Genomic DNA, 24807 nt, shown 5'->3' on the forward strand with positions numbered 1-24807 from the left:
CTGGGTATACACCCAAAGGATTATAAATCATGCTGCTATAAAGACACATGCACACATATGTTTATTGCGGCACTATTCACTGTAGCAAAGACTTGGAACCAACCCAAATGTCCAATAACAATAGACTGGATTAAGAAAATGTGGCACATATACACCATGGAACACTATGTAGCCATAAAAAAATGATGAGTTCATGTCCTTTGTAGGGACATGGATGAAACTGGAAAACATCATTCTCAGCAAACTATCGCAAGGACAAAAAACCAAACACTGCATGTTCTCACTCATAGGTGGGAATTGAACAATGAGAACACATGGATGCAGGAAGGGGAACATCACACTCTGGGGACTGTTGTGGGGTAGGGGGAGGGAGGAGGGATAGCTTTAGGACATATACCTAATGTTAAATGACAAGTTAATGGGTGCAGCACACCAACATGGCACATGTATACATATGTAACAAACCTGCACATTGTGCACATGTACCCTAAAACTTAAAGTATAATAATAATCAAATTTAAAAAAGAACACTTGGAACAGTAAAATTTTTATAAATAGCTATCATTATAATTATAATTATTATGATTATGTAACTCACCTATATCATGAACCATATTATGTCACAATTACTTATTTATGAGGCATTTTTCTCATTAGGTTTAGAAGAGCCAGACAGACAGGACCATGGCTTTTATCTTTGTCTTCCTGGGATCTAGTATAGGATTTGGTCTATTGAAGACAACCAATTGGAATTTGTTGAGTGGGTAAGTGGATAGATTAACCTACAGAAGTAGCATAGTGGGTACAAATAACAGTGGAAAGGAAAATCAAAGACTAGGGTGAGAATCATGTCTCTGTTATTTTATGAGCTTTGTGGGTATGGGAAAGTCCCTAGCTATTTGAGGACTTGAATTCTCAATCTGTCGTCATTAGCTAATGATTTTGATTACTTAGTATGTGTTCTGCTCTATGTTGGGCACTGCTGATATAAAGATGAGTAAGACACAGGCACCCATCCCTTCTTCATTTCTTGGGCTGATAAGAATTGGTTCAATAGTTATTAAATCATAAAAATTATAGTAAGACTTTAGCATCTTATTTCAAGAGCTTCTATTGTCATACTTTATTTTCCATCTATTTTCCCTTAAATATTATAAGGTGTTAGACGTAGCACAATTAGAGCTTAGCAAGATATAAATAACTGTTAGACTAAACCTGTGAATAAATAGTAGTTTTTCAAGGCATCTATTGCATTCATTCCATTTGAAAAAAAATAGTTTTTAATAACATTTTCTGAAGAATAAGACAATAAAACTTTTACAATGCTTTCACATGGAGGGTTTCACTGAGTTTACAGAGTCTGTGTATTCAAAATGAAGATTTGTAAATGTCTGAATCTTTATCCCCAAAGCACTTTTCTTCTAAAATGAATAAGTATTTGATATGACTCACCCAAATAATTGTTTAAATTGCTGAAGTCACATGAAGGAAAAAATAGAATTCCAAATAATTGTTTAAATTGCTGAAGTCACATGAAGGAAAAAATAGAATTACTCATGTCTTAACTTTATCACGTAAATCCTGTAAATATTTTAAAATCTTTCTCTGTAATGCTGTTTGCTTTTCATCAACAGGGTTAAGGCATATTCATATGGAATTTTCCTTCTTTGTTTGTCTAATATACTTTCAACAAGGTATTTCAGGAAAAAAAACACACACACATACACAGACAAATTCAAGTTCAAATCTAGCCTCTACTGGCTTTATTATCTTGGAAAAAGTTACACACTTGTTAAAGGGAGATATTAGAACTTACCTCATTGGACAATATGACCACTTAATTAATTATTTAATTAACTTAATTATATGTCACAAAATTTATCGGTTATTTATGTAATGAAATAATTTAATTATATGTCATGTGAAAACATTGGAAGCAATACAGATACTGCATAAATGTAGATGTCATTTTCAAGAACAAGCTCCTTAAGCACAATTTTCACTACGTCAACTACTGATTCTTAAGAATGACATAGCTCGTCAATTACCTGTGTAATGAATTCCATATCCATCAGGAGGTGGACATTCCCACACCTGGTCTCAAACCACAGGATTTTCCAATGATAACCCCCATAGCCTTCTCATCTTCAGACATCTGCCCTTTGCTCTATGCGTGCCACATAGCTCCTGTACTATCCCCCAAATATAGCCTCCCTTTCCCCCACCTAAGCTACTTCTGTTTTCCTCAGCTCCTGCAGCACTTTTTACTTCTCATATAACACTAAAAATATTCTACCTAATAACAAAAGAAAAATTGTTTAAAAATATGTCTTCCTAACAATGTTATAGGATTTTTTTTGAAGGCAAAGATGGTATCTTCTATATCTTTGTATTCTTCCCAGCTCTTAGCAGTCAGTCTCTGTCATAATGAATATGTACTAGGAGATTGCTGAATTGAAATTACTTATTTGACATTAAGCAGGCACAGTAATATATCAACTATGTTTTTTTCATTTTTCAACTGATTTTAATGGAGATGTTAAACATGGGTTCCAAAGCGACTATAGTCAAAGTTAACAGAACTCAAAAAGTTTGCACGCTAGCAAACAGTAGAGATAATGTAGCCAGGTATTAAGAGAAAACCAAACGGCCTGAAGGAAGTTGCACAAAATGAATTCATTGAGCTGCTCCTTTTTCCAAGAAAGCATGAAGATGCCAGGGATAAGATAGCATAGGCTAGTAGCAGGGTGCAAGAATTTTGGAGCCTATCATCCAGCTTTGAATTCTGGCTCAATCAATTACTGCCTTAGCCTCTTGAAAAAGTAACCGGACCTCTCTATGCAACATCTACAAGTTAAAAGATGGGTTTTGTGTGAGGAGTAAGTAAGTTGATATATGTGAAGCACGCAGGGCAGTGCCAGGCATATTGTAAGTGCTATGTAAATGTTTATAAACAAATAAGGGACATGTGTCTCAGAGAAACTCCCCAGGAAAAGGAAAAGTCAAAACACAGACAAAGAGGTGATAATTGATGAAGCAAAGATCTAGAAGAATGTTTTTTATAGTGGGATTCCCAAACAATCTATATCAGAATCTTCTTTGGGCTTAGTAAATGCAAATTTCTGGACCCTATATCAAAATTCCCTTATAAAGGGAATGAGGGAATTCAGGAAGTTGCATTTTAGTAACATCCCCAGGTGGTTCTGGTGCTATTTGGAAACTACTTGTCTGGGATTCTGCTGCTCAAAGTGTGGCTTCAGGACCCCTAGCACCAGCAGCATCTGGAAGCTTGTTAAGAATACACAGTCTCAGGCTCTACTTTAGACCCACTGAATCAGAATCTGCATTTTCACAAACCTCAGGTGGTTCATAAGTATGTAAAAATTGGAGAAGCATCCTCTATTCTAGAAGATAGACAATTTGGAAAATAGAATCTGCCCATTAGAATGGGATTTAAGATACATGAGAAAGGGGCTTTTTAAATTTTCTTAGTAGAGAGAAGTAAGTGATAGAAGTGGTACATATATAGTGACTAATTGATATAACAAACATATTAAGTGTCTTCTACATTCCAGAAACAACTTTGATGCTGAAGAACAAGACAGACATGGTCTCTACCCTCTGGGATGTATCAACTAAGGCAATAATGTGACAGATAAACCCTGAAATCCCACAGACCTCATCCCATGTGAGTTTACTTCTCAATAAAAATGAATGTGGATATTCCTAGTTGGCAGGTGGAGTTCTCTAGAGTCATTCAGAAACCCAGGGCCCTTCTGTGACTCTGCCCTCCCTGGGTACCATATCTTCTGCACAAAGGCTGGTTGGTAGAAAAACAGAGTTCAGAGGATCTCATGGGAAGTGCTCACAGGCCCTGCCTGGAGGAGTATGCATCCCTTCTGCTGACATGCCATTGACCACAGCTCAGACACGTGAGCACCCTAGCCTAGAGGCTGGGAAATTCAGTCTAGCTCTGTGGCCTGCAGGGGGAGGAAGTGGAGATTTGGTGAACACATGGCAGCCTCTCTCATGTTGAGTTTACCAGCTAAGGGCTGAGGACACAGAGTACAAAGGAGAGAAATAAAAGGCCAGAAAGGATAAAGCTAGTACTGGGAGCCAGGTAAGAAACCTCTGCTGGAATAGATACTTGGTGCATGGGGCATGATCAGACTCTTTTTAAAGAAATAGTAATATTTTTACACACACACAAAAAGAGTTTATGTGTTGATTTATCTAACCTTTGCAGTAACTCTATAAGGTAAGCACAATTACTTCTTTCACTGCACACATGGGGAAAATGGGACACTAAATAACTTGCCCAAATTTGTGAGTAGCAGAGTCAGCATTCAAACTCAGGAGCCCATGTCCTCAGGAGCACCAGGTGACACTGCCTCATCCTGCTGGCTTCACACTGGCTGGGCTGAAAGAGGCTGAGAACTCATGTGGAATCTGACGATGCAGTAGACAGCAATATTCTTACACAGACAGAACTTAAAGTATTGAATTTAAACAAATCATTGGGGAGTGACAAGATATTACTTTTAAAAAACTATATATTTGTTTTGGTTAGTACATATAGCTCTATTCATGTGATATCTTTGGGTTGCAAGCAACAAAGACCAATTCTGATTAATTTAATAGATGATAGATGTTTTGGAATGATACCAGATAGCTCATGGAATAACGGGAAGGCTGTAGATAATAGAACCTGCCTCTTAGTGGTACAGTGAATCTTACATTATATAATATGCTATATATATGTCTTAGCCTAGTTTCTTCTGAAAACAGAGCATGAGATAAAGGCTTATGAACAGGTGGGAGATTTGGGAAGTGATCTCAGGGAAACAGGAAAATAGGAAAAGCCAATACTATAATAAGTTATGGAATTAGTCACCACTATGAACAACTTCTGAAGAATCCATAAAAATGCTCTCAAAAGTGTCTCCCCAAGAGATACAAGGAAAGCACATCATCTTCTATCTTCATTTGGTCAAGAGTAGCCCCATGGGCGTCGACTTCTCTCTCACTTCGTAGTTATGGAAACATCTCACATCAGAGAAGACACAGGTCAAGAAGCAAGTGGTACAACCCTGCAGGCCTGAGGGAAGGTGTTATCAGGCTGCCCCTGGTAAGGAAGGTGGAAGCCACAAAACTGTCAGTGTGACAGTGGTCAAAGGAAAAAAGAGAGGATACAGAGAAGCACTAGGAATGGCTGGTACTGTATACAATCTGCTTACATATTATCGCTGGACACGCAGCAAGGACTGAGTGAATAACTGGCAGGCAACAAGACTGGTTCTGGGTATACAGAAGGAAGAAAAGAAGACTCCCCAGGTGATTGCACTGTGGTCAGGAAGAAGAGACAGACATTTTCAGTGACCCTGAAGAGCCAGCTAAGTGGTCTGGTTCTTGCAGATAAACTGTGATTCATTATTACTAAATGTCCTCTTTTTCTAACCGCACTTCAATTTACATGAATGTTAATTACTAGAAATTTAGCCCTACAATGATGTAATCAAATAGACAGTTCTCTGTCCTGAGTGAATAAAATGAATTGTTCTTTCAAAATCACTTACGTTCAATCTCTACATTTTCCCCTTATTTGGAAGAATCACATAGAAAAGTGGAAATTATAACACAAAGCCATACATGTACCTAATGCATACCGTTTCTTTACACGAAGGGAGATGGATTAAGTGAAGATAGCAAAGAAAGACTAAAATAGGCAGGAAAATCTCTTTTAAAAGTTCACTGGTCAGAGACAATCACCCTGCAACTATGTATTTCAGAGTAGCAGGACACCATGAACTAAATTCATGATAAAAACATGTTCTCTTTGTTAAATCATAGTTGAATACACCTGGAAATCAAAACTTGGAAGAAAGGAAGACACAGCATTTTCTCTTAACAGAGAGTGCTAAAATGTTTCTTCAAATGGGGTAGAGGAGAAAATGTGGAAGTTATAATATTTTGATTATTTTTAGTGGTCTTTCCTCTGGACACCTGAAACCAGTCACATCACAGAGCTTTTCAGCTGTCCTTACTCCTCCCAACTTAGTAGTCCTGGGAGTTCAGATTTTTAGGGCATTTGTTTTGTAATCAAAGAGAAAACTGTAAAATAACTGTTCCCTTGCTTGCTATGGATTTATTTTGCCATGAAAATTCTGAACAGTTAGGAAATGCAAATGGTTTTGACAAATTTGAATTAGGATACTTGAATTTGGCAAATTATAGAAAATACCTGTTTTCTGTAGAGTCAATAGGGCAGGAAACAGATGTCTGTTTCAACTCTCATTGGGCTGCCAAATGGAGGATTGTTTCCACTGATGCTTGCTATATTAACTATAGAAACATAAAGGGTATAGCAATTTCAAACTACCTTTCTCAAAGATTAAAATGGCTTCACTAGATAATTAAATTAGATTCTTGAAGGGCAAAGATAACCTCCTCACAAAAGACCAAGCACGTGTGCCATGTTTATTGGGAAGAAAATAAGGAGGTACTGCAAATGGTAAAGTTGTCTATTGCTCCATAAGCCTTCTTCAGTTGGATCATTTATACATTTGTTTTATCTAATTTTAGCATTGTACCCCAGCATTTGATCCCACATGAAATATGAATAAAGTAATAGTTCTAGAAGATGACTACATTAATATAAACCACTATAGAGAGATAGGGAGTGACCATTTACCACATTTTTCTTTTGTGCCTGAAAGAAAAACAGAAATGATAAATCAGCCTCAGAAAGATCAGCAGTACTAGATAGCTATAAATGGCTATTCCTAATTCCCTGAACTAACATGGGTGGCAACCTCTGGCAACATGCTGTGCACAGCCTGCTTGGCCTCCACAGTAGTGTTTTAATATGAGATGAGGTCAGGGAGGAAGGAGGAACCAGATCCAGGAGGAAAAGAGCATCCAACAGCCAAGACTCATAGGCTTTGCAGAGGTTTTGAGATTTTTTTTCTAATTGCTGTAGAAAAGCAGTAGGGCTTAAAGTAGAGAAGCAATATTACGTACCTTGAAAAAACTGTTAATTTTGTGGAGAGTGGATTTTAGGGAGCAAAGATTAAAGGCAAGGAGTGAAGTTAGAGGCTATTGTAATAGCTAGAGAGTGGTGAGCATGATGGCAAACTGCATTGGGAACTGTGCCACCTTGCTTAACATTTTGCTCAAATTTCATTTGCCTGGAAATAGGGAATCAAGTTAAGAATTAATTTATCTCTGTTGCTTTGCTGTATAAATGGGAAATATATACAGTTGCCAATATTAGAAACACAATGGTTGGGTGGCTTAAAGAAGAGGAGGTTTATTTGCCTTATATTGCAAAAAGTCTAGGCATACCTCATGGCTGCAAGGTGGATCCTGTACTTCCAGATCTCTTGCTCACATTCCAGCCAGAAATAAGGAGGAAGGGAAAAGAGGAGAAGAATTTTCTCCTAACAAGAATTTGACCTTTCATGCAGAAAGGTCAGAAAAGTATTTCTTCCAAAATATCATTTACTAGAACTGTGTTCACATGGCTAACTCAAAGTATAAAGAAGGCTGGGAGAGTCCGTATGTAATTATTTCAAATATTTTCACCCAGGCACTTTGCCACCCTGAACCAAACCAGAATTCTCTTAGCAGGAAAAAGGGAGAGTGGCTGACAGATAGGGACTGGCAGGGTCTGCACTCTACCAGTGGTACCCTACTCTGTGATTCTATGACATATGCTCACCTAAAACACAGCAACTGGCTATCACACAAAAATGATCAATACATTTTCAGACACTATCTTAGACTCCTGATGACACTAAAGATGCACTCATCATTTATAAAATACATATTTAGTTTGAGAACACTTCTTCAAAATAATAACCTACTAATTTTGGAAGGCATCCTCCCGTTATCAGGCAATGAAGTATCTCAGTATCCATTATATAATGTTCTTTGTTCAATTTGCATTGGGATCATCATTACTAACCAGATGTGAACATTTTGATTACTGGCTGTTTGTGCTATTACTGTCTTCTATTCTGGTATTCTGTCATCAACATCAAGATTACACTAAATGATGCTACCCAAAAAGAGGCCAGAGGGGTCAAGTGAAAAGAAAAGTTTACAAAGATTTAAATGACAAACAAAATTTGAAGTTAGATCTAATTTAGTTTAAAACTGATAAAAAAAATAGTCAAATTTCTATGTCTATGAAGATGGCTACGATGAACAAAATAAGTGAGCTTTATTTGAGGGACTAGATTATTTAAGTAAGTATTACAATGTTTATGCTATTGTTAATGTTTACTAAGGTGTCATCTTTTTATATACAGAAATAAAACCACATACATATACAAATAAACACACACACATACACACACACACATACACACACACACACATACATATATATTTTCTCTGTAATGGCCTTATTCACTTTTGGGTCAAGTATTTTCCAAAGTTTTCTCCAGCTTTATAATAAAAGTCAATGCAAAAATAGCACTCAATTTGCTGAATTTATTCCATTCAGGGTTTCTCTAGATTACCTAAAAGGCATCGGGTTGGTCTAGGTGACCTTTGGGATTCTGGATCTGGGAGCTCTAAGATTCTAGTTCTAGGATTCCATGTTTCCAGTAGGTAGGGTATTCCTAGCTTTCGTGAAAACAGAAAAGTTAAAGCATGTCTGACCTGAAGTACTGTATTAGTTCATTTTCACAGTGCTAATAAAGACATAGTCAAGACTGAGTAATTTAAAAAGGAAAGAGGTTTCATTGACTCACAGTTCAGCATGGCTGGGGAGGCCTCAGGAAATTGACAATCATGGTGGAAGGGGAAGCAAACACGTCCTTCTTTACGTGGTGGCAGCAAGGAGAAGTGCCAAGAAAAAGGGGGAAATGCCTCTTATAAAACCATCAGATCTTGTGAGAACTTACTATCACAAGAACAGTATGGAGGTAATAGACCCTGTGATTCAATTACCTCCCAATGGGCCCCTCCCATGACATGTGGGGATTATGGAAACTACAATTCAAGATGAGATTTGAGTGGTGACAGAGCCAAATCATATCAAGAATGTACATGTTTAACTTGGATGGAAGTAGGGAAGGAGAGGAGAAGTTGACTTTCAGACTCTTAATGAGGACATCACTATGGTTGCTAGTCTCTGAAGATGGACCATGCCTCCTGGTATGCAAATCCCATGCATAGTCCCCTCTGCTTGAGGTCAGTCTGATCCTGTGACTCACCTGTGACTGACCAACAGAATGCAGTGGAAGTAATGCTGCATGACTTCTGAGGCTAGTTTATAGAGAACCTTGCAGCTTTTACTGGGGTTCCTTTGGAACACTTATTTTGAGGGAAGACACTTGCCATGTAAGAAGATGACTCCAAGTCTTTCATGTTATAAAACAGCCCAAGTTAGCCACGTGAGAAGCCACATGGAAATAGAGAAAGACACAGCCTGAGTTGTTCCAACCATCCAAGCCCAGGTACCAGACATGTGAATGAAGAAGCTATTTTGGATGTCCTGCCTAGTCAAGCCTCTGGATGACTCCAGCCCCAGCCACCATCTGACTGCAAATACATAGGAGGTTCCAAGTGAGTGGTGATGATCAGAACCTAAACAAACCACAGAATCATGAGAAATAATAATAAAATGCTGCTGTAAACTAGTAAGTCTTGGGTGGTTTGTTATGCAGCAATAGGTCATCAGAACTACCATCTGGCATGAACAATTTAGAGGACTTTTGACATAATTAAGAGTCAAAAACTCTAGGCTGTGCTGTTGACTAACTCAGAGTTTCCTTATCTATAAATTGAGATCCATTTGGTCTTTCAACATGTTTGTTGAGTGCCTATAGGATGCCAGTACTGTGCTTTGAAAAAAGCAGAGAGGCCAAACCTTCATGACTTATAGACTAGAGGAAGAGACAAACAATACATAAGAAAACAGTGAAAGAAAACACTGCCCGTGGTGATGAGCATCATAAAGGAAAAGTGTATGGGGTGGAAAATAACATGGTTGAAAGAGGAAACTACATATTTTAGATAAATAGATTTGGAAGATGTCTTTAAGAAAATGGGAATCAGGCTGAGATCATAAGAAATGAGAAGAAATCAGCTGTGGAGAAATTAAGGGATAAGGGTTCCAGGTGGTAAAAGTGATCTGCACTTCACAAAGTTGTTATGACAATTAAAAAAGAAATGTAGACAAGCAATAAAGATGTGTAATACATAAATACTATTTTCTCCTCTGAAGTGTTTCCAGTTCATTCCCTTAGTGAAGCGATTTAGTTTCCTTTAATTCTCCACAAGCTATGTGCTGATGATTCCCCAATTTGTACCTTGGTATGGTAGGAATGTTTGCATCCCCTCAAAGTGCATGTGTTGAAACTTAATCACCAGTGTTGATGGCAGCAGCGGGCCATCCAGAGTGGCTGCTGCCATCACGCCAGCTGCAGCAGGAGGCGCAAGCGGTGGTGGCAGGAGTTGCTGTGGGACCAGCAGTGGTGGCAGTGGGATGCGCCACACCCACCCTTGTGCAGCCGGGCAGGACCTTCCCCTTGGCCTGGAGCCTCCACTGCCCCAGACCCTGGCCCCACATCACTACACTGGCCCACCACTGCTGCAGGGAGGGCCTGGGGAGGAGGCAGACAGTCACTGGAGTCTTCCCCTGGAAGCCCCCTGGAGCTCACCACCCTGGGGGCTGCCGTAATGGAGGCGGGCCAAGTTACCCGCTGGTGGGGGAGCAACATGGTTGGGCATAATGGGGTGGGCCGAGAGGGGCCCCAAGGTGGAGCTGGGCCTGGGGTGGTGCCAGGCTTGAACACAGAGCAGGAAATGGGAGCATTGCCTGCTTCAGGGACCAGACTAGCAGCATAGCCACCACACCCACACCACCAAAGGTGTTACGTTCCTGCGCCTCCGGAGGAGGCTCATTGTGGAGCTGCCTGGGGCTGTGTCCCCAGGGTCCACCCCACATCAAGGTGACCACCAAGCCTGATGCCCCCAAAGTCCAGGCCCGGGGCCCATGATCTGCTCCTGGAAGCAAACCCCTGGGCAGGGCCACAATCCAGGCAATGGGGAGACCCAGGCTGCCCCTGAGTGCCAGGGCCATGGGAAGAACTTGCAGCAATGTCACCCCTCCCCTGGACGATGGCCCAGGCCCAGCAAGGACCCGTAGCTCCTGCCCTAGGCTGCAAGGAGGCTTGGCAGGGACTGCATGCTCCACAGAGCCCCAGGAGCCAGAGACAAGTGACCCTCCAGGGTTGGTGTGGCAGGAGCTCTTCGGACGCAGTTGCAGCCTCCCTGCTGTGGCTGCAGACCAGGCATCTCTGCACTCTTGGGGGCCCAGGAATGTCTCCCTACCCCACTGCGAGCTCAAAGGTGCCTGCTCCTGCTCCCTGGCTTCTCCCCACTCTCAGTGCCAGCTCCAATCTCAGAGCAAGGTTAGAGCCGAGCCTGGGCACCGTCACAGTCCAGCTGGGGGTGCACATGCTTGAGGCAGTGCTGACATGCTAGCCTCCTGCCACCTCAGCCCCCTCTGGAGTTTGGGTGCTGACCAGCATGGAAGGGAGGTCAGGGGGTGTGGGGATGAGAACAGCCTGGCACTGGCCTGCAGGTCCCCCCTTGAGATGAACAGTCTGGGCACCATGAATGGTAGCAGGAGGCAGAGAGTCTCCTGGGAAGAAGGGGGTGGGTCCCTGGTGAAGCCCCACCTTCAAACTGGGGATGGCCTGAAGCCTGGAGGCCAGGCCTCCAGTCCCTCAGAACACAGGAGGAACTTGTGGTATTTTTCCCTAGGCCTTCCAATGGCCGCCCATCGTCCAATCAGCATGCACTTGCTTCTCTCTGAGGCCCATTAAAAAACCCTGACTCAGTCAGACTGGAAGAAAGGATGGAGAAATAATTGGGAGATGAAGAGACGACCTGCCTGCAGAGAGGAGCAACCCACTCCAGGGCCTCTTCACTGCTGAGAGCTGCAGACAATGAGATGACCAGAAAGGGTCATCTATGGGATGGTCTACCAATGGGATGGTAGAGAGGAGCTACCCTCTCTGCTGAGAGCTGCACACTTCTTGGGACAACCTGCCTGTGGAAAAGAGCTACCCTCTCTGCTGAAAGCTGAACACTCATCAGGACATCCCAGTTGCTGAAAGGAGACACCTCCTGTGGGTCTTCTCTGAGCTGTTCTATCACTCAATAAAGCTCCTCTTCATCTTGCTCACCCTCCATTTGTCTGCATACCTCATTCTTCCTGATCACAGGACAAGAACTTGGGACACACCAAATGGTGAGGCTAAATAAGCTGTAACACAAACAGGGCTGAGACATGACCTTTGTTTGTAACATTGCAGGCGAAGAGAAGGAGAGAAGAGTTGCAGCCCTTCAGGAAGCCCAGACCTGGGAGTTCCCCAAAACAGAGCTATGATTTCCTCTTTGGGGCCCTGCAGTTCTTCACATCTCAAAGCTTCTGGGTGCCACCATATTCCCTGGTGCCAGCTGGGGAAGCAGCTTGCAGTGCACATGGTCCAGCCACAACCTCAATGAGCCAGCACCCATGCCAGCACCTGAAGCTGCCCACCCTGCTGCAGCAGCCGGTGTGTCTGACTGCACAGTGGCTGGACCCCACACTCACTCACACACCCCTCAGTGCTCTATGCCTGACTTGCCCTTTACAGGCCTAGGATCCAGGCCAGTAGCATGAACCAAGCACAGCCTGCCAGGCTGAGTAAGTGGAATGAGCCCAATTGGCCCAAGCAAAACTCAGGCAAATGCACCACCAGCCACAGAGGTTTCCAGACAGACAAGCAACACCCCGAAGACCCCATAACAATGTGATAGTATTTGGAGGTAGGGCCTTTGGGAAGTTATTAAGTTATGAGGGCAGAGCCCTCATGGATGGGATTAAGAACCTTAGAGAAGAGGTCCCAGAGAGCTTCCTTGCCTCTTCCACGATGTGAGGACACAGCAAAAAGAAGATGCCTATGAACCAGAGAATGGGTTCTTACCAGACACAGAATCTATTGGTGCCTTGATCTTGAACTTCCCAGAGTATAACTGTGAGAAATAAATTTCTATTGTTTATAAGCCATTCAGTCTAAGGTATGTTGTTATAACAGACCAAACTAAAACTAAAACAGACCAATCTAAACACTGTCCTGAACTCCAGACTCAGGTATTCAGTTGCCTACTAGCATTTCCACTTGGATCTCTAATTGATGACTCAAACTTAACTTGCCCCAGACTGGACTTTTGATCTTTGCCCCAAACCTGTGCCACTCAAAGTTTTCTTCATCTCAGTTGAGTCAACTCCATTCCTCTATACTTAGAATCTTCCTGGATACCTCCTTTATTTTCATATCCCATATATGACTCATTAGTAAAGCTATTTACTCTACCTTTTGACAATATCCAGAATGCAATCATTTTTCACCACTACTCTACTCTAAAGCAATGCAATCTTTTGCTTGATTTATTGTAATAGCTTCTAACTGACTTTGCTGCTTCCAGTATTTCTCCTCTGTAATCTATTGTCAACCCAGTCATAGGAGCAAGCTTATGTGTTCTAAATCCTCTGTATTAGTTTTCCTAGGGCTGCCATTATAAAGCACCACAAATTGAGTCGCTTAAAACAACTGAAATTGATTGTCTCATAGTTCTAGAGCCTAGAAGTCTGAAATCCAGGTGTCAGCAGGGCCATGCTCTCTCTCAAGGCTCCAGGAAAGGATCCTTCCTTGCCTCTTTCTAGATTCCAGCGGCAATCCTGGAATTCCTTGGAATTCCTTGGCTTGCAGCTGCATCACTCCAATCTCTGCTCCCATCTTCACATGGTGTTCCCCTCTCTGTGTCTGTGTCCAAATTTCCCTCTTCTTATAAAAACGGCAGTCACAAGATTAGAGCCCAGCCTAGTTCAGTATGACTTCATCTAAGCTTGATGACATCTTCAAAGACTCCATTTCCAGGTAAGGCCACATTCATAGGTACTAGGAGTTAGGACATGAACATGTCTTTTCAGGAGACACAATTCAACCCTCCACACCCCCCAGTGCCTTCCTTACTCAAAGTTACTACAATGACCTCACACGTGTCTCCTCCATGTACTCTATGAATTCATCTCAGACTGCTCACAATCTTTCTCCGTCATACTGGGCATGTTCTCTCCTGGGGACACTTGTACCTGCTCTGCTCCTTTTGACTCATATCCTCTTTTCCAAGACAATTCTGCATTCTTCATCTTCATCCTCTTTCAGATCTTCAGTCTTCTTCTCAGCAAGACCTCCCTGACCATCCTACTTAAAAGTCCTCCACTACCTCCTCATCTGACATTCTGCATCCCTATTCTCAGCACTATTTTTCTCTTCTTGGTTAGGTACTAACTGTTACCATTCTCATTTCACAGTAAGCTCAAGTATCTTGCTCAAGATCACAGAGCTAGAAAATGAAAAAGCCAAATCCCTGCAAGCTTACTCCAGAGCTTGTATTCTTTCTTAGTGTTTTAAAGAGTCTCTTAATGACTATTTTCTATAGCTAATTCATTACCCACTTGGCTAGGATGTAAAGGCCCAGGCTTAGTGACAAAACAGATGTCCTACCAAGGATAAACTATACCTTGACACAGTTTTTAAATTTTTCTTTGTCAACATTCGTAAAAGCCTGGTTTTTAGTGAAAGATTCAACATGGAAATTCTGAGCATGAGGATATAAACCAGTATTTTCATTTTCTTTGACTAGTGATCCAGGAGGCTGACTGAGAAATAAATCAAGGAGAATTTATGTTTTACTGAGTCCCCATCTTGTCTAAACACTGGGGGGTCCTGGGGCCTACAGAACAGCACAGACCCATATTTAAATCATTTATTTCACCAAGCAATATTGTTTCTACAAATCAATCAGAAATCATTATCAATAGCACCATTTCTAAACAAAGTCTTGTTTATTGGTGTGATGTCACCCTGATACACTTATTTGCATGATGTGACACACACTCATACACATTTATTTGCCTGATGCTGTACCCCCCCCCCAAAAAAAATGGTCACCCATGCCTGAAGAGATTTCTCGGAATTACCCAAAGCTACAGTAATATTCATAATAACAGTTACCATTAGTTGAGTACCGCCCATGCATTAGTGACGGTGAAAAGTGCTTTTGATGTATTGCTAATTTAATTTCCATAACAACACTGAGGCAGGTATTTTATCTCTGCCTTCCAGATGAAGAAACTAAGCATTTAGGAGATTCACTAACCTTGCCCAATGTCAGTCTGCCAGAAAGTCAGGATATTTTTTAAAAGTTCTAAAAGACTATAAAGGAGTACAACACAAAGATGTTTCAGTACACTTATTAATTTCCAGTGAAAAATATGCATGGAGCAGTCAAGAATATTTATGTTGGCTAGCTGCACGCACAGTTTTCTCTTGAAAAACCTCTACATTGGCAACCATATCACTATCAGACATGGTGTTTGTGAACATCAGGACATTCCTCTCTTGGGCAGTCCTCAAAAGGCACACAGAATCTTGCATTTTCCTCTACTTAGTGTAAATCATAAATCATCACCTTTCCATTATTTTGTAATTCACCTCACATTCTTTCCACTATAATTGCAAAGATGATGGTTTTATTTCTATCAGTTAGAATACAGTTATATTTTCCAGGAGGACACTGACCATCTTGATTGAATTTGGGAACACCTGGCCTCTAGATAAGCCACATATAATATGCCCCTCACTCCCCAACAGCAGGCTTACAAGCTTCTGTGGCCACAACTGATTGGTTCAGGTAGCTAATCTCATTAGATCTGTATTGATTCTGATTATCGTCAATACAGAGTGTTTGGTTTATTTTATCTGTGTCCAAAATATCTGAGGGTGCACATTTTTTTTAGAGGCTGTGGGTCTCCTGTACTGACCTCATCTCATAACTAAGAATCACCATTTTTTGATATAGAAAAAATTAAAATATGCTAACAAGTCTGAATTCTGTTGTGCACTGTTTTATAACAAATTTACAAACGGTTTTTATTTTGCTAGAGGGAGATAAAATAAACGTCTTCACAGACCTATGGTCTTCAAAACACATAGGTCAGTTACCAGGGCTTCCTCAATAAATGTGAGCTTCCCAGGATTGCATCCTATCTTATTTATTACCATATTCTGCACACCTATCAAGAAGGTTGGCACTTAACAGTTCTCAATGCACACTTAGAAACTGGATGCAACTAACTCCAGCCCCTGCCCAAATCAGCCCTGTGGAGTTTCTCCACATTCTTTATAACCACCAAGAGAGCAAGCACTGGTGGACAGAGAGATGACACTAATGAGGTACACTTACGGATTTTTTTTTAATCTCTAACAAAAAAGAAAGAAAGGTGTTATACAAATCTGGGCAGAATTTCTGTCTTAAAGTCAAGTGCCTAAGAGTATAAAGCCCTCCTATCTCAATAGTTTCATATGTTATTTTCCTTGAAGTAAGTAGGGAAATTATCTAATTCTCATTTTATAGAAATAGAGAATACCAAATTTAACCAAGTTGATTCAAGTCACACAACTCATTGGTGGCATGGCTGGGACCAAAACGAGGTCCCTGGCTATTGTCCCTTGTTTTATTCTATTAATAACATCCTGAGCAAGCAAATAAAGGGCTTGTAGAAGAGAGGCGATAAATGTGGTTGTAAGCAGTCAGGGTCTGCGCATTTTTGGCTTGAAGCACTTTCCATTAGTTGTGTGTAGCTGACTCACACTCTTAACTAACACTGGCTCCCCAACTGAACAACCCAACATAACTGCAACTTGTTCTTTTTGCCTCTTACAGAACATTTATTTGAGGTAATCTCCAAACAGTCATCTGGGAAAAAAAAATGTTTTGACTTTAAACAAATCCTGCAAGCCTCTTGTTATGTCCAGTAGAGGTCTGGGCTGTCAAGAAAGGGTACAAAATAAAACCCAACTTTGATTGAGAACTTAGATTGTGCCAGGCAAAATCTAAGAATATTACACATATGACCTCATTGAACTTTCACAAGAACCCAGAGGTAGGTACTATTCTTGGTCTCACTTAACAGATAAGGAAAATAAGGCCAGAGAGAGCTAAGATTTGAACCCTGGGAATCTGGCTTCCAAACCTATACAGTAGTTCTCTTTTATCCGTGGTTTTACTTTTTGTAGTTTCAGGTACCTGACACCAACTGCAGTCTGAAAACATTAAATGGAAAAATTCCAGAAATAAACAATTTATAAGTTTTTTATTTCATGCATTTCTGAGTAGTGTGATGAAATCTGAGACTGTCCTGCTTCATCTCGCCCAGGATATTAATCTACCCTTTGTCCAGCGAACCTGCATTATAGATGCTACCACCCTGCCTTTAGTCATTTAGTAACCCTTTCAGTTATTAGCTCAACTGTCCTGGTGTCACAGTGCTTGTGTTCAAGTAATGCTTATTTGACTTAATAATGTCCCCAAAGCACAACATTAGTGATGCTGGCTGTTTGGATATGGCAAAAAAGAAGCCATAAATTGCTTTCTTTAAGCAAGAAAGGAAAAGTTCTCAAAAAGAAAAGAAAAAAAAATTGCCTGCTTAAGTTGCTAAAATCTATGGTAAGGATGAATCTTCTGCCTGTGAAATTCTGAAGGAAAAAAATCATGCATAATTTATACAGGCTTCAATACTATCTTCAGTTTCAGGCCTCCACTGGGGGGTCCTGGGACATATGCCCCATGGATAAGGATGTGGGGGGGCTACTGTATTTTTTCCTTATTTTTTTTTATTTTATTATGTATTTATTTATCTATTTTGAGACAGAGTCTAGCTCTGTCGCCAAGGCTGGAGTGCAGTGGCATGATCTCAGCTCACTGCAATCTCCACCTCCCAGATTCAAGCAATTCTCTTGCCTCAGCCTCCTGAGTAGCTGGGATGACAGACGCCAGCCACCACACCCAGCTGATTTTTGTATTTTTAGTACAGATGGGGTTTCACTGTGTTGGCCAAGCTGGTCTCGAACTCCTGACCTCGTGATCCACCCGGCCTCCCAAAATGCTGGGGTTACAAGTGTGAGCCACCGCACCTGGCTTACTGTATTCTTGAATGTTACAGTAATATGCCTTTATATTCCTAGCAGTTAGCCTATTACTCAACTAAATCTTCTATTCTTATTTTTAGCCCTTGCCTCTCCCCTGGAGAAAAACATGAGTCCTTCGAGAGCATTCATCCATTCATATGCTCACTCTTTTAATAAATTCTTCATTTATTTGTTCAGTAAACATTTCTGAGAAGTGGCATACTCTTGGGTAGATTCTGGGGATATAAGGACTGAACATTACCCTTTCTTTTAAAAAGCATGTAATCTGGCAGATAAGGTGGACAAATAACATTGATACATGGTGATATGCTGTGGTACTAACGAAGCACCCAGGAGAAATATGAACCCCAGATTAAGGTAAGAAGATAAGTCAGGATTCAGAATGGGGAAGCGTCTAGCTGTCTTAGAGGAACTACCGTAGATTTTACAGATGAAGAACATTGATTATGGCACTTCAAACACAGGGGGAAAAGTATGAAAAAACAAAAAAAATTTTACCATTAGAAAACTGCAATAATTCTGTAGTATATAGGTCAAAAAAGGCAAGCGGGTAACAGGTCACAAAAGACCTTGATAGTCATATTAAGGGACACACATGTTCTTATACTATTTGTGGCAGAAAGTCAATGGAGGGATTAAAGAGACAAGCAACATAATAGATTAGAATTTTTAAAAAATGACTATCACAATAAGAAGAATAGACTAGAAGAGAGTAAAAATAGAGGGAGGATATCAAGGTAGGACATGTTTGCAGCAATCCAAACATGAAATAATAATGATGGAATGTCCTAAAGCAATGGCAGTAAGAATGGTGAGAGGGAAGTAGATTCTGGACATATTAGAGAGAGAAAGTCAACAAGTCTCAGAGAATGGTTAGATGTGCCATACAAGGGACTCATACACTGGTTGGGCAGTGTACCCTTCATTGACATGGGACAGAGGCACAGGAGAACATACGAGTGGAAGGAGAAAGATAAAAACCTCTAATTTTGCATATTGCTAGGTTATGGGTTCCAAAGAAGAATGCTATGACCTAGTGACTTCCCCAGCAGAGCTGGCAGCTCTAAAATTTCAAAAGAAATGAGGGCCAGGCATGGTGGCTCACACTTGTAATCTGAGCAATTTGGCAGGCCAAGGCAGGAGGACAACTTAAGCCCAGAAATTCAAGACCAGCCTGGGCCATATAGTGAGACCCTATCTCTTTAAAAATAATGATAGCAAATAAAAACATAAATAATGGAGACAGATGAGTAAGTAAACTGAGCCATTATTGAGGGTTTACAGGGCAAGTGAGAGGAAAAGATAGAAGGCCTTGCACTGGAGAGTGAAGCTGTCAATAAACTGGGAGAAATGAGAAGGCTTGAGGAACTGATGGTCTCTGAGAGAAAAACGTGTACTTGGGAGTGAAGAACTGAGAAGTCTTGGAGGAAAGAGGCTTTGTTTAAAGATTGGTACTTTGTGGTTTAAGATTTTCAGAGTTGTATGGCAGCTTTTCTAGCAGAGAAAGTTTATAACATTACCAAACACATCTCTTTTGATTCATTCTCTGAAAGTTGACAAAAGGCTAAGTGCTTTTTAAAGAAAAGTACATGATGAAGGACCTCTTCAAGGAGAATGACAAACCACTGCTCAATGAAATAAAAGAGGATACAAACAAATGGAAGAACATTCCATGCTCATGGGTTGGAAGAATCAATATCATGAAAATGGCCATACTGCCCAAGGTAATTTATAGATTCAATGCCATCCCCATCAAGCTACCAATGACTTTCTTCACAGAATTGGAAAAAACTACTTTAAAGTTCATATGGAACCAAAAAAGAGCCCGCATTGCCAAGTCAATCCTAAGCCAAAAGAACAAAGCTGGAGGCATCATGCTACCTGACTTCAAACTATACTACAAGGCTACAGTAACCAAAACAGCATGGTACTGGTACCACAACAGAGACATATATCAATAGAACAGAACAGAGCCCTCAGAAATAATGCCGCATATCTACAACTATCTGATCTTTGACAAACCTGACAAAAACAATCAATGGGGAAAGGATTCCCTATTTAATAAATGGTGCTGGGAAAACTGGCTAGCCATATGTAGAAAGCTGAAACTGGATCCCTTCCTTACACCTTATACAAAAATTAATTCAAGATGGATTAAAGACTTACATGTTAGACCTAAAACCGTAAAAACCCTAGAAGAAAGCCTAGGCAATACCATTCAGGACATAGGCGTGGGCAAGGACTTCATGTCTAAAACACCAAAAGCAATGGCAACAAAAGCCAAAATTGACAAATGGGATCTAATTAAACTGAAGAGATTCTGCACAGCAAAAGAAACTACCATCAGAGTGAACAGGCAACCTACAAAATGGGAGAAAATTTTTGCAACCTACTCATCTGACAAAGGGCTAATATCCAGAATCTACAATGAACTCAAACAAATTTACAAGAAAAAAACAACCCCATCAAAAAGTGGGCGAAGGACATGAACAGACACTTCTCAAAAGAAGACATTTAAGCAGCCAAAAAACACATGAAAAAATGCTCATCATCACTGGCCATCAGAGAAATGCAAATCAAAACCACAATGAGATACCATCTCACACCAGTTAGAATGGCCATCATTAAAAAGTCAGGAAACAACAGGTGCTGGAGAGGATGTGGAGAAACAGGAACACTTTTACACTGTTGGTGGGACTGTAAACTAGTTCAACCATTGTGGAAGTCAGTGTGGCGATTCCTCAGGGATCTAGAACTAGAAATACCATTTGACCCAGCCATCCCATTACTGGGTATATACCCAAAGGACTATAAATCATGCTGCTATAAAGACACATACACATGTATGTTTATTGCGGCACTATTCACAATAGCAAAGACTTGGAACCAACCCAAATGTCCAACAACGATAGACTGGATTAAGAAAATGTGGCACATACACACCATGGAATACTGTGCAGCCATAAAAAATGATGAGTTCATGTCCTTTGTAGGGACATGGATGAAGCTGGAAACCATCATTCTCAGTAAACTATCGCAAGGACAAAAAACCAAACACTGCATGTTCTCACTCATAGGTGGGAATTGAACAATGAGAACACATGGACACAGGAAGGGGAACATCACACTCCGGGTACTGTTGTGGGGTGGGGGGAGGGGGGAGGGACAGCATTAGGAGATATACCTAATGCTAAATGACGAGTTAATGGGTGCAGCAAACCAGCATGGCACATGGATACATATGTAACAAACCTGCACATTGTGCACATGTACCCTAAAACCTAAAGTATAATAATAATAAAAAAATGAAAAGTACATGAAATCCATGTGGTTATCTTTGTTTTCCACAAGGGTATCCTAAAGGCATCTGTGATCAATTGACATGTGCAATTTTTATTACTTCCAGTTATTTGATATAGAACTATTTAGTAATAACCTTCTCTAGAAGGACTGAGAAGATAAAATTCATCTAGAAAATATGTTAATCAATAATGTAATTTATTCCTTCACTTACCATATGGAAAGTATAGTAGAGTATATATTTTCCCAAATGTATTAGAGATTTTTATCCATTTCATTTTTCTTTTTTTGAAGGGTTGTCTGACACATACTTTAAAGACATCATTCCTCAGTTGGGTTTTAGTCTGTTGAAAGTTGGATTCTTATATCCCTAAAGATAAATCACGTGCAAGACACGTTCATCTCCTGAGACTGCTCTGTAGAGATTTGGAATGTGAGAGTTTTGCCAAACAGTTGCTAAAAGGCAAAGAGTTGAGATACCCCAACATTTTTAATAGAATGCAATTTTCTTTGAGACATCAGATTTGGATGAATATCAACTCATTGAAAACTCATATAGTAATTGCAATCTCCTTTGAAAACAAGTTCAAGGAAAATATTGCTTATGAAAATGAAGATAAATTATGAAATCAGAGAACATGCTGTACCATAGGAAATATGAAAACAGTTCTCAGCTACATTGTACTTAGAAATGTTTTGTAAAATTATTACAGTCATATCTTTGAAGTAGGTAACCATTTCAACCAACAAAAAACCAATACCATTTACTATTCAAAAGAGAAAACACAGGTGATTTAACTTTTACAAACTATAAACTACTAAGAGAGTAAAAGCTTTAATATTAAATTTTAATGAAATAATTATTAAGAAATGCTTTCTTATTTCAAAGAGACTACACCAGACATGGAGAATGTGTACTAAATTTACAAAACATTCTTCCCTCAGTTTCCTCGTCTGCAAAATGATCCTATGCACGTATATGCCATGAGAATTAAATGTGATAATACATATGAAACATCCTATATGAAGGTCCTAAGTTGTAGTACCTAAAACAAATTTGGGGGTAATTTTCATTGAGTCACTTCCTGCAGGACCAACAATTATTATGATTACCCTCTTTGCTTACCAACACATTTAGCATGCCTATTTGATACCACATATAACACAGTAGAGGAGGCCCCTTCACTAATCCTGGCGAGAGATTACACCATACTTTTTATATGGTACAGTCCCTCATGTACCAGACATAAGACTGGATTGGTAAGATTTAAAATGTTTTAAAAATTGAAATGAAATGAGAATTTTTAAAGCTCCATTAGTGACTTTTCATGACTGGGAAGTTTTTGAAACTGTATCTTTGTTATCTTAGTAGATAAAATTTCCCTATCAATATATTGTTGGCAGACTGGCACATATGCTATGAGATTTTTCCATTGTGGGACTTGCCCTCTTATTCCTTTTTTGAGGAAGATCACCAAGAAGCTAAGAGTACTCCTAACTGGATTGATGGAGTAACACAGCAGACAGAATTTGGAAATAGTCACCTACGTGTTTATTTCATTTAAATTTCACTATAAGCTCTTTACACCCTCATAAAATTTGAATGTAGGAATTTTGATAGTAAGATATGATTTGGACAAGTAGAAATGGAATGAGGTCATATTCTATTATATGGTTTTCCTTGGTATAATTTGGTGAACAGTGAATACAATAATAAAAGTCCCAATCCTGATTGGCATCTAGAAAGACTGTTTTTCTCCGGAAAGAAATGACAGAGTTTTGTAGAATCTTTGTTTTTCTGGTACTAGAATTTCATTAGGTTGATTATTTCTGGTGGGTCTTGATCATTGACTCTTCGTTTCCATTGTTAACTCTACAGATGTGGCCCCCACCCTTACTCTGGAGGTACCCAAAGTTGAGGCAATCACTTTTCTTTGAAGAAAATCCTGGGATCTCAGCAAGTTATGAATCTACTGGCTTGTTAAATATATTTTCCAAATTTCATGTCACTTTCTTTTTTGGGGCAATAAATTGTAAGTTTAGGCCAATATCCTACACAGGAAGAAGGTGGGCTCTTCCATGGTTGATGATTGTTACACAATGTATCATCTTTTGAGAAACTCAGAGATGCAGCAGATTTGCAACTCTCATTGATAGCTATTCAACCTTTGACTTTGTGGACAGAAACTAATTATGTATGAATTCACTCTAGATTCATTGTTATTCATGTATATACTAGATATCAAATTTTAAGTACGTAAAATGGTGGTGGGTTTTTGGCCACTTTCTCTTTGCCTTGGATCTTAATGATATAAAGGCAATACTTAAAATGCAGGAACAATGGCTCTTCTGCTACCAAATATAGACAGCTAAATGTTCTTCTCTATTTCATTGTTTTCAGGTGGATAATCAAGTGATTTGGTTGCATTATCTGTGAACTCACTGCTCATCAGGTTTGAACTGATCAACCAGACAGTGTCTCCTTCATTGCTCCTGGGGTTACATGCTGGCTTAAAGGCAATGACCCTCCCAAGTAGCTAAGAATAAATAAAACCAAAAATCAGTATTGAGTTTCCATGTGATTTTCATTAAAAAGAATGAGCTGAAAATCAAAATTTTAAAGCCAAATAATCATTTTTGACAAGTGTCCTCCAATGTTTAATTGGCAAGTATCTGTCAATTCTCCACACGAAATCAAATTGTTCTATTATCTAGGGTTATATTTTTCTCACTAATCTATATCTGATTTTTATAAAAGAGCTAAATGGTTTAAATTAGCTGACCTGCATATATCCTTATGGAAACTATTTTATACTACCACAGGCAATTATCAATACTTCGTTTGAAAATCCTCCAGAATAAATTGGTGTGGTTGTGCCCTACAGAATTGAACTTTGGGATCTCAGCACCCATGGACATAAAAGTTCAAGAAGACCTAGATCTTCCCCTGAGTAAAACCTTGTGCTACCTGTAGACAGTACTTCAGAGCATCTTAATACTGATATCAGTGAAGTGGCACTAATCTTTATTTTAATTAACTACTTTAGTCTTCCTTTCACCCATTTATCTACTTATTGTATCCAGTTGTGAATTATGTTTCTCTAAGCCATGACCTCGAACACTTTATTATTATTATAATTATTATTAAAAACAGTTTTAATAATAAAACAGAGTTTGCTCTGTTGCCCAGGCTGCAGTGCGGTGGCACGATCTCGGCTCGCTGCAACCTCCACCTCCTGGGTTCAAGCAATTCTCCTGCCTCACCTCCCGAGTTGCTGGGACTACAGGCATGCGCCACCATACCCGGTTAATTTTTGTATTTTTAGCAGAGATGGGGTTTTGCCATGTTGGCCAGGCTGGTCTCTAAATCCTGACCTCAGGTGATCCACCCACCTTGGCCTCCCAAAGTGCTGGGATTACAGACACAGGCCACTGCACCTGGCCAACC

At 40.0% G+C, this 24807-nt stretch overlaps 1 long non-coding RNA gene across 1 annotated transcript; it reads left to right on the top strand.

Moving 5' to 3' along the window:
• Positions 1–672: 672 nt before the first annotated feature.
• Positions 673–23890, top strand: LOC134737230 (uncharacterized). Its single transcript, XR_010121919.1, has 3 exons — positions 673–764; positions 3576–3688; positions 23761–23890. It is a non-coding gene; the product is annotated as an uncharacterized lncRNA (long non-coding RNA).
• The last annotated feature ends 917 nt before the right edge of the window (positions 23891–24807 follow it).

Source organism: Symphalangus syndactylus, chromosome 7 (assembly GCF_028878055.3).
Source record: "Symphalangus syndactylus isolate Jambi chromosome 7, NHGRI_mSymSyn1-v2.1_pri, whole genome shotgun sequence".
NCBI lineage: Eukaryota > Metazoa > Chordata > Mammalia > Primates > Hylobatidae > Symphalangus > Symphalangus syndactylus.